The sequence below is a fragment of the Dipodomys spectabilis genome, unplaced genomic scaffold, assembly GCF_019054845.1.
Source record: "Dipodomys spectabilis isolate Male_0828 unplaced genomic scaffold, ASM1905484v1 ptg000226l, whole genome shotgun sequence".
NCBI lineage: Eukaryota > Metazoa > Chordata > Mammalia > Rodentia > Heteromyidae > Dipodomys > Dipodomys spectabilis.
Window position 1 is genome coordinate 2384267 of NW_024870903.1, and position 10722 is coordinate 2394988.

Sequence of the window (10722 nt, forward strand, 5' to 3'; positions counted from 1 at the left end):
AGGGACTGCTGAGGCCTTGGGCTACCCATGGTGTGTGTGTGTGTGTGTGTGTGTGTGTGTGTGTGTGTGTGTGTATTTTTCCCTCATCTTTCTCTGTCCCCTTCATTGGTGCCTGTTTGCCTCTTTCTGACTTCAGTTGGTGCCCTTCCTGCACAGCAACCTTGCCTTTAGCCCCCTACCAGGGTCTACAATGAGTCTTAAATTGCCAGAGACCTGCATATTCCAGCTTTTCTTTGGGGCCCAAGTCTGGTCATCCATGTCTCTGGCCACCTCCAGGGGATTCTGGGTTAGCAGGGCAGGCTGGCATAGGTTCTCCCCTGACAACAGGGTGAGGGGGGCGAGGGTTCAGTCATGTGATGTCCTGCCCTTTTTCTCAGTTGGGCCTCTGGCTACATGTCCCTTCCTGTAGGCTGGTAGTGGAGTGGGGGAAGGGTGGTTGCCAGTGGCTCTGGCCAACTCAAGCATGATAGCTGACTGAAGGCCACCCAACCAAGGATCTTCTGGGGCTACATGGGAGGTGAGGCCATGGTGGCTTGGAAGTATCTGTCAGTGTCTAGGAAATGTCAATGTACCTTACCACAGGAAAGTATCTTCCAGCCCCAGTTGGGCCTCTCTAGGTCCTTCTAGACAATTCCAGATGCCCAGAATACAGAGGCACAGACTTTAGATTCCATGGCCAGGGAACTGGGGGATGAGAGACTGGTATGGCCAATACCTCAATGTTTTGGGGCATTAGCCTTGATCTGGCTATGCCCCCCTTGTGTATGTTTACTTGTTAATCCAGTGCTGGCCATACACCAGCCTCTTGTGGCAGTGTTGTGGAAGTGGCAGGAGTGGAAGTGAGATCTAGGATAACCAAAATCTGGATGTATGGCCTGTGGGGATGGGGATGGCAAAGGGTGTCTATTAAGAAAAAATATCTCAGAGCTGGAACTCAGGGCCTAGGCACTGTCCCTGAGCTAACACTCTACCACTTGAGCCACAGCTCACCTTTCAACCTTTTTACTAGTTTAGTGGAGAGAAGAGTCTAGTGGACTTTCCTGCCTGGGCTGGCTTCAAGCTGCCATCTTAAGAGCTCAGCTTCTGAGTAGCTGGTTAATGGTATGAGCCATTGGCAACTGCTAAAGATGTTACCGTGTGTATGTGTGTGTACGTGCACATGTAAGTGTGTGTGTGTGTGTGTGTGTGTGTGTGTGTGTGTGTGTGTGTGTGTGTGTGTGTGTGTTTACCAGGGCTTTAACTCAGAGCCTCGGTGGTATCCATTAGCTTGTTTGCACAAGGTTGGTGCTGTACCACTTGAACTAGGGTAGCTCTGCTTTCCAGTGTTTTTGGTGATTCATTGGAGAGAAGAGTCTGCCCAGGCTAGCTTTGAATCTTGATTGATCCTCAGGTGTCACTCTTGAGTAGCTAGGATTACAGACATGAGCCACTGGCATCTAGCTACAAGGATGTCTTCTCATACTCTCTTCTGTTATAACACATTGTCTACTTGCCCTGGCCTAGATCCTCTGACCTCCACATCAGCTCCCAGCAGCCCCTGACTGTGTGGAGAACATAAAGCTCAAACTTGATCCTATTTCTTTGTCCTCAGGGGAGGGAATGTTTCCTCTGAAGCCTGGGTTAGGAGGGGTAGCTGCAGCTGGGTACTCGGCTGGGAGAGAGGTACTCTGTTTTAGCCAAGAAGGAAAGTGTGGCCAGATGATAATAGCTGATGCTGTCCTATTCCTAGCTCCTCAGGAGGCTGAGATGTGAGGATTACCATTCAGAGCCAGTCCAGCTAGAAAAGTGTGTGAGACTCTCTTCTGCAAATAACCACCCAAAAGCTGGAAGAAAAGCTGTGGCTCAACTGGTAGAGTGGTAGCCTTGAAGGAAAAAACTGAGGGACAGATCCCAGGCCCTGAGTTCAAGCCCTAGCACAAAGATGCATGGGTATGCATGCACACACGCACATGCTCACACACATACACACATACACACAGACACACAGACACAGACACACACACATACACACACACACAGAGGAAGGTGTTAATGATGAGCTGAGCTAGAACTGGGGGCACTCCTGAGGCATAGTCATAGTAAACTCTCAAAGTAGATCAAGTGGTTTCTCCATAAGTCCTTTTTGAGCCAAGTGGGTCTGGGCCATGGCAGGAAGTTCCATGGAATCTGCCCCTCCATCCGTGCACGGGGCCACAGGATCAAGGGAAGGACACTATGGATGCTCCTTTGTAGTCAGTCCAAGATTGAAGACCTTCATCTGTCCCCAAGCAGTGGAGAGGAAAGCAGGGCTCCGAGCCCTGGGACTCCTGGGATAGTGACTGCTACAAGCATCAGCCAGCCAGCTATGGATTCCTGAGCCTACAAGTCTTTCATGAGCCCAACTCAACACCTGCCCAAGGTGTGCCTGACAGAGTCGAAAACTTGTGATACCCACATGAGTAGGCATTACCTGCTGTGCCATCTTGCAGCTCCTGGCCCTCCTGGCCCAGAACTGTGGTCTGAGACATCGGTTTACTGCTCAGATGTACACTATACCCATGAGTGATGCCATTCTGATGACCCGGCTGATGACCTCCATGCCCCAAGACGGGACCTTTCTCTGATACTGTGGCCCGTTCCATACACAAAGGCTGCCAAAGAGACTGCTCTGAAGACACCTAGACATTGGGAGACCCGACTCTCAGGGGCCCATTGGAAAGTACTCTGCCTAGAGTCACAGAGTGAGCTACAAGCAGGTGTTGGTCATGGGGCTCAAACTCTGGGCCTGGGCACTGTAGCTCAGCTCTTCAGCTTACCACTTGAGCCACAGCATGTCCTCCAGTTTTCTGATGGTTCCTTGGAGATCAGAGTCTCCTGGACTTTCTTCCAGGGCTGGATTTGAACCACGATCCTCTGACTTCAGCTTCCTGAGGATCTAGGAGGACATGTAAGAGCCACACGCACTTAGGTGATCTGGCCTTTCACCACAGTGGGTTAGGAGCTTCTTAAAGCTTTTCTTTATTTTTTTTCTGTGCCAGTACTGGGGTTTGAACTCAGTTTGAGCCCTGGTCCCTTAACTTTTTCTCAAGCTGGCACTTTACCACTTGAGCCACATTTCCATTTCTGTCTTTTGGTAGTTCATTGGCAAAAAAAGAGTCTCACCAACTTTTTTCTCCTGAGCTGTATTTGACCCACTATATCTGATCTCAGTCTCCTGGATAGCTAGGATTTACAGGGGTTGAGCCACTGATGGCTAGAAACTTAAGAAAGAGTTCTTCCCTGCATTTGCCCTGACTCCTCCATGCAAAGGAGGCCTCTGAGGGTCAGGAGCTGTGAAAAATAGGCTTCCAGCCACTGAAAATGGCTGGGGTCCGTGGTGAAAAGCCAAGCTAATCTTCCCCCTGGGCCCCATTCTGGGTCCCCACCCTCTGCCCTACCTGTGATTCAAGTACAAACCTTGACCCAGCCTTGAATGTCCTGCCACAGAACCTTCATTCCACCCACACCACCGGCTCTACACCATACCTCAGGACCTTTGCCCATGCTGTACCTTCTGCCTGAGGCTCTCTGTCCTGTTCCACATCTTAGAACTCCTGTGGAATTTTGGCACAGGTTGTATCACCTCCTGGAGCAACTCTTTCCTTCACTTTTCCCTCTTTTTTAAAAAAAAATATGGAATTGCTAGAGATGGAACTTGTGAAGGCTGACTGGTGTGTGTGTTTTGCCAGACTGGGGGGTTTGAATTCATCACCTTGACAGTATCCCTGAGTTTTTGTGCTCAAGGCTAACACACCAGTACTTGAACCACAGCTCTACTTCTGGCTTTTTGGGTGTTTAATTGGAGAAAAGTGTCTCATTATAGTCTTTCCTGCTTGTAATTTTGATCCTCAGATCTCAGCCTCTTGAGTAGCTAAGATTACAGGGGTGAGCCACCAGTACCTGACCTCTACCTCTTACTTCTAACCTCAGCCCTCCTCTGAGTCCCAGAAGAATATGTCTCAACCGGGTCCCTTATTTTTTTTGACAGTCTTGGGGCTTGAACTCAAGGTCTGAGCATGTTCCTGAGCTTCTTTTCTGAAGGCTAGCACTCTATCACTTAAGTCACAGTGCCACTTTTGGCTTTTTCTTTTTCTGTGGTACAGAGGAATCGAACCCATGACTTCATGCAATCTAGGTAAGCACTCTACAACTAAGCCACATTCACAGCCCAAGACTCACTTCTAACAGGAGCTATGAGGGTGGAATTTATTGGCTAACCCCTTTCGGCACAGAAATCACTGGCTATGTCCTATCTTTCCCAGGATTTGGGACCAGCCTGAGACTTGGCAGTCAGGAATGATGAATGAGTGATAGGCACCAGACCCCACATCCTACAGAGGGATTTAGAATATGGAGCCAGAACCTTGGACAACTCCTACAGCCTAGGAAGTGTGGTCTCCCTGGAGGCAGTGGCTGGCTTCTAGGTGTCCTGATGGGACACCTAACCCACAACATAATGCACCTGTTGCACACACCAGCCCAGGCAAAGCCTTTGGGGTTTCAGTACTTAAATGGCAGAGAAGGATGCTTTGTTCAAGCTGCCGGCTCAGACTTAGTATTGTCTCAGTGCTTGTCCCACCTTGCCCAGGTTTGGGGGCTGGGCATGGGCAACCTGCTGAATGCCCATCATCCATACACCATCCATCCATACACAGAGACTTAGAATTACTGCCTCCTTTTTTTTTTGGCAGGTCCAGGATTGAACTATGAGCCTAGGCGCTGTCCCTGAGCTCCTTTTGCTCAAGGGTAGTGCTCTGCCCTTGAGCCACAGCCCCACACATGTGTGCATTTTTTTCCCTGTGGTCTTTTAGAAATAAGAGTGTCAGGAAATTTCCTGCCCCAGCTGAATTCAAACTGGCATTCTCTACATCTCATCCTCCTGAGGAGCTGGGATTATAGGCAGAAGCCACTGACACCTGGCTTTCTTTTCTTCTTCTTCTTTTTTTAATCGTGACAATCTGAAGTCTTCACAGTGCCATTCCAATGGTTTGCATTCGAAGGAAACTACCCAGGCCTGGAGTTCGAATGCTAGGACTGCCTCCCACAAATGGAGGGAGAATCTGACAAACTCATTCCTATTCATGTGAATGCTAATGGAATGCATAAAAGTAATAATTTGCAGTTAATTCTTGATTCTATTTTAGAGTGCCACACACAAATTACTGGATTTATATCTTCCATTCTAGCACCTAATGGAAGGGTTTTGACTAATTTTTAATTACAGATTTTGTAAGTATTCAACCATAATACTTCATTAAATGGAGGCATAATGTAATCACTAATAATTGGTTATATATATAATATCTTAACATTCCCTCCCTGAATATATATGCATATATATACACACATACTCACATATATATACATCTATCTATCTATCTATCTATCTATCTATCTATCTATCTATCTATCTATCTATCTATCTATCTATCTATCTATCTTTCTATCTATCTATATATTGGGCACTACTGTGGCTTGATCACAGGTCCTCAGGACTTCTTGGCAGCTCAGATTGCCACACCCTGGTCTGCTAAGACTGTGACCCCATTTATGGATTGGGCATTGTGAGTTGAAATCCCAGCATGGCCAAAAATTTATTCATGGAGTAAGAAGCTAATTTTGACACATTTTTTTCTTCTCTGTGACAGTCCTTGGTCTCAGTATGATGTATAATCCATATTCAAATATAGCCTAGGTGATATGAGGAAATGAAACATTATATGTGTAATAATACTAAATTAATAAGTGTAAGAAATGTCATAAGCTGTAAACCCATGCAATATAAATAGATCTCATATATAAATATTAGTTTTTCCAGTGCTGGGGCTTCAATTCAGGCTCTAGGAATTGGTCTGAATTTCTTGTTTTCAAGGACGGTGATCTTCCCCTTCACCTACAGTGTCACAGATTTACCCAGACCCTGAGTTCAAATCAAAAGCCTGCCAGAAAAAAGGTGCAAATTCCAAGCCAGGGCTTTATTATTATTTTTTTTGGCCAAAGCATGGGGCTTGAACTCAGGTCTTGGCATCTCTGCCACAACCAACCTTGGGATCCTAGGACCAGAGTTCAAATCTTGAGGCTAGTAAAAAAAAAAAAAAAAGAGAGAGAGAAGGATAAAATTGAGATGGGAAGGGGAAACAAAGAGGAGGCAACAATGCTTGATAAGAAGGGTACTGGTTATCTTGCCCATGTAATTGTAACTCCTCTGTATGGTATTCTCACAATAAAAAAAAAAACTGAGAAGTTCAAGAAGGTGGTTTAACTTTTTCTTCCACCTTTGTGTTGTGGCCATCCAGGGTCTAAATGACAAGGCCCAGAAAGTGTACATGACCTTGCATTACTGATATTTGGTGGGCTATTAGGGAAGCCATAGCCAAAAGAGGCAACTTAGGCCTGGAGGTTGAATCCTGGTACTGCCACTAATGAATGGTGGGAGATTCTAAGGCACATTCTGATATACATCCATACAAATGAAATGTTATAAAAGTAACAAATAAATTACTAGTGTATGATTATATTATAAAACTATATACAAAAATTATACTACATTAATTTTCAATTAATACTTTATTATGTATTCAATCATGATACTTAAAAAAGGAAGGAATAATTTAATTGCCAATAATCGGTAGCAATATTGTATATGCTATTTCATAATGTACAGACATCTCTTTCTTGTTTTAAGCATATACCTCTCTATCTATCTATCTATCTATCTGTCTATCTATCTACCTACTTACCTATCTATACACCAATCTACACATTTATCTGTTTGTATACTTGTCACTCCTGGGGATCAGTGGTAGTGTGCTCTCCTAGGACATACAAAGCCCTCGGTTCGATTCCTCACTACCACATGCACAGAAAAATCCGAAAGTTGTGCTGTCTTGCTTAAGTAGTCGAGTACTAGCTTTGAGGATGAAAGCATAGGGGCTGTGTCTAGATCCTTATTCAAGACCCTAGTAGTGGCACCAAAAAAAAAAAAGATAGAATGTTCTCACTGTAATGATATAAGGATAGGCAGCAAATACCTCATCACAGAGCAAGCTGGGAGTCTGGTGTTGACAGGTGACATCTAACCCGACTTAGCCAGAGGTAAACCACTGCAACCCAGCTCCACGGAAACAGATGCTGCTGGCTCACTCACCCCTGTCATGCAAGATACTAGGGGGCTGAGATCTGACAGTGGTGGGTTTAGAACTCAGTCCTGGCATTAAGTCTGCGAAACTCTGACCTGTGGCTCAAAGTGGCAGAGCTCTAGGCTTGAGCTAAATATCTTAGGATAGTACCCCCAACCTTTGAGTGCAATCCATGTGGCTGACTCCCCCCCAAAAAAACCACCCCTCTAAATCATCAGATGTGAACTTTGTGAGGTTTGTGATGTGTTTCTAAAAGAATGGTGATACTGATTAAAGCACCCTAATTCTAATGACAGCATGTGGGATACAGCTATGTGATGAGTTCTTCATGAGTTGTTGTATGCCTAGTCCTTCACGGGGTTCATTCTTTCATCTGGTCCTTGTAAAAGCTCCACAAGTAAGATGATTGTGCAGATGGGAAAGTTGAGGCTCAGATATGTCCCCATGTCAGGGCCAAAATGATGTATGTACTGAAATGTAGTGAGTTGTTTCCTGCAGACAATTATTTTGGTTTACTTTTCTCCATCATGTACCTTGAACTCAGAGCCGAGGCACTGACTTTCATCTTGGGCTCATGGCTAGCACTCTACCACGTGGAGCCAACGACTCTTTTTAGTATAGTGTCAGAGCTTAGGTGTCTTTAGCTGAGGTCTGTCATCCTGCCTACTTAGCAAGCTGAAATCTGATGATCTGCGTTCCAAACTATCCCAGACACAAAAGGTCCCATGAGACTATTATCTCCTATTCACCACTTAGAAACTTGAAGTGGAAGCTGCGTACCGGTGACTCGTGCCTGTCATCCTAGCTACTCAGGAGGCTGAGAGCTGAGGATCACAGTCCAAAGCCAGCCTGAGCAGGAAATTCCTTGAGATGGTTATCTCCAATGAACCACCAGAAATCTGAAGGGGCTCTTTAGCACAAGTGGTAGAGCTCTAGACTTGAGCTGAAGAGACAGCACCCAGGCCCAGACTTCAACTCCTCCAACTTATAAGAAAAAAGAAACCTGAAGTGGAGTGCTAGGAATGTGTCTTAGGGGTAGAGTGCTTTGCATGCATGAAACCTGGGCTTGAATCCTCAGTGCCACCTCACTAGAAAAAAAAATCTAAAGTGCTCTGTGGCTCAAGTGGTAGAGTGCTGTCCTTGTACAAGAGAAACTCAGGTCAGTGGTCAGTTCCTGAGTCCTTCAGGACTGGTGTATGCACACACACACACACACACACACTCTCTCTCTCTCTCTCTCTCTCACACACACACACAGAACAGAAGTGAAGCTGTGACACCAAATGGGAAAACACTGAGCTTCTGCTCTGAAGTCATGGTCAGCACCTTCGCCCTGTGTTCAACCCCAAAATCTAGCCACCGAGGGCCAAACTAGGAGAGGTCAAAGGTTTCAAATCTTGATGTGCTTCACCAGCCCTAGATGACAGGAAGCATTGTGATTTTGCACAAGTGCTTAGATTTAGGAAGCTTCCGGAAACCTAGGGAGGCAACACTGCCAATAATGAATCATTTCATTAGATTCAGGGCCCTAGTTGTCTGCCAGAAGGACTCTTCAATTAATTGTAGCAGTTTGTCTCAACATTGGAACATAGTGTAACAAAGACAGGATGAGTGCAGGGAACTTGGCCTGCCACAGGAGGTGGCACAAATGAAGACTTCCTGTCCAAACAGAGCACTGGGGAGAGAGATAGCTTGGGGAAAAGGAGGGCTTTTTCACCTGGCCTTTAGAGCCCACCCACACTCATCCTCACTAATTGCCCCAGATGAAATGTTTGTTACACAGCTGTACAGGAGTAAGGCTTTTTGTTTGCCTGTTCCAACAATGAAGCAGACTTCCTCCAGCAGCCTGGGGTGTGGAGAAACCCTCAAGTTACACTGGGAACAGTGAGGAGAGCTCTGGAACATGCACTGTCTTGAAAGCTGTGCTAAGAAATCATTCTATTCAAAGCAAATTTCCTAGCTGAGTTCCTTTCTTCATAGGGACTCTGGATGTTCACCGATAGAAATACTTGCATATATACACAGATACGTGGAGTTACTGGCTCTTTTTTTTGCGGCAGGTCCTGAGTCTTGAATTGTGATTCTTGACATTGTCCCTGAGCTCCTTTTGCTCAAGGAAGCATTTTATTGTGCCTTAAAATATGATACATCATTAAATGGACGCATAATTCAATATCTATTAATTATTAGTAATATATTACATGTAATTTAATATGTAAACATCTTGCATTCTATAAATTTTTATATATTTAAATATACAATCAAATAAACCTATAAATCTCTCTCTCTCCCAGCCCTCTCTCTCTCTCTCTCTCTCTCTCTCTCTCTCTCTCTATGTATGTATATATATATATATATATATATATATATATATATATTTGCAGCAATTTACACTTCTATCTATTTATATATTGGCGACTCCTTGGGCTAGAAGTCAGGTCCTGAGAACTGCCTGGCAGTAAATTTTTTTGAGGTTGCTGTGCTTAATGGCCACTTGATGAATTGGGCATTCCAGGCCCTGAGTTCAAATCCTAGCAGTGCCAAAGTTAATAGGTGGAGTAAGAAGCCAATTTTGAACTGTTTTCCTTTCTGTGAAAATCTTGTGTCCTAGGTACAATATATAATATCTATGCAAATACATGCATATATATGATATACATTATAAATGTATATAACGATTATTTTTGCCAGTCCTGGGCCTGGAATTCATGCCTTGGGAAATGTTCCTGAATTTCTTTTCTTCAAGGCGGTGAACTCCTATGTCACCCAGATCACAATAGTGTTACCCAGCCCCTGAGTTCAAATCCCAGGTATGGCAGAAAAAATGGCCTAAATTCCAAGTCAATGCCTTAACATTTTTTGTGGGGGGGGGGGGCAGGCATGGGTCTTGAAATTAGGTTGCCCTAACTCTGCCTCAGCCTTGATTACCCTAAGCTGGGGTGCAGCTTTTACACCCACAGATGACCCAGGGATCCTAGGAACCAAGTTCAACTCCCTTCACTGGAAAAAAATCATCAAACCAACAAAAATGGAGGATGAATAAACCAGGAAGTTTTACACAACAGTATTACCTTTGTTTCCTTTGCACTGTAACCATCCTGGGTGACAGTGACTAGGCTTGAAAATTTTATGTGACCTTGCATAGCCGAGGCTGTTAATGAAGCCTGAGCCCAATCCATGCACAGAGGCCCTTAGTTCGATCCTGGGACTGCCACCTACACATGGCTGAAGATCCTAGGAAACTAGTTCCTATCTATAGGAACACTAATAGAATGTTGACATGTACTAATTGAATCACTAATTAGCAAGTCATTCTAGTATAAGATTGTACACAATAAATATAGATTATTGATTAATTTAATTAATACTTTATTAAGTCTTCTACTGTGATTAATTAATGGAGGCATAATTTTATACCAAATAATTGGTAGTAATAGAATATATATATAAATACAATATAGATATCACACTTTATATATAGTTATACACTAGAATCTACATAAATGTCTGTCTCTGTATACATTTATTGATAGATGCATATACATATATAAATACACACACACAC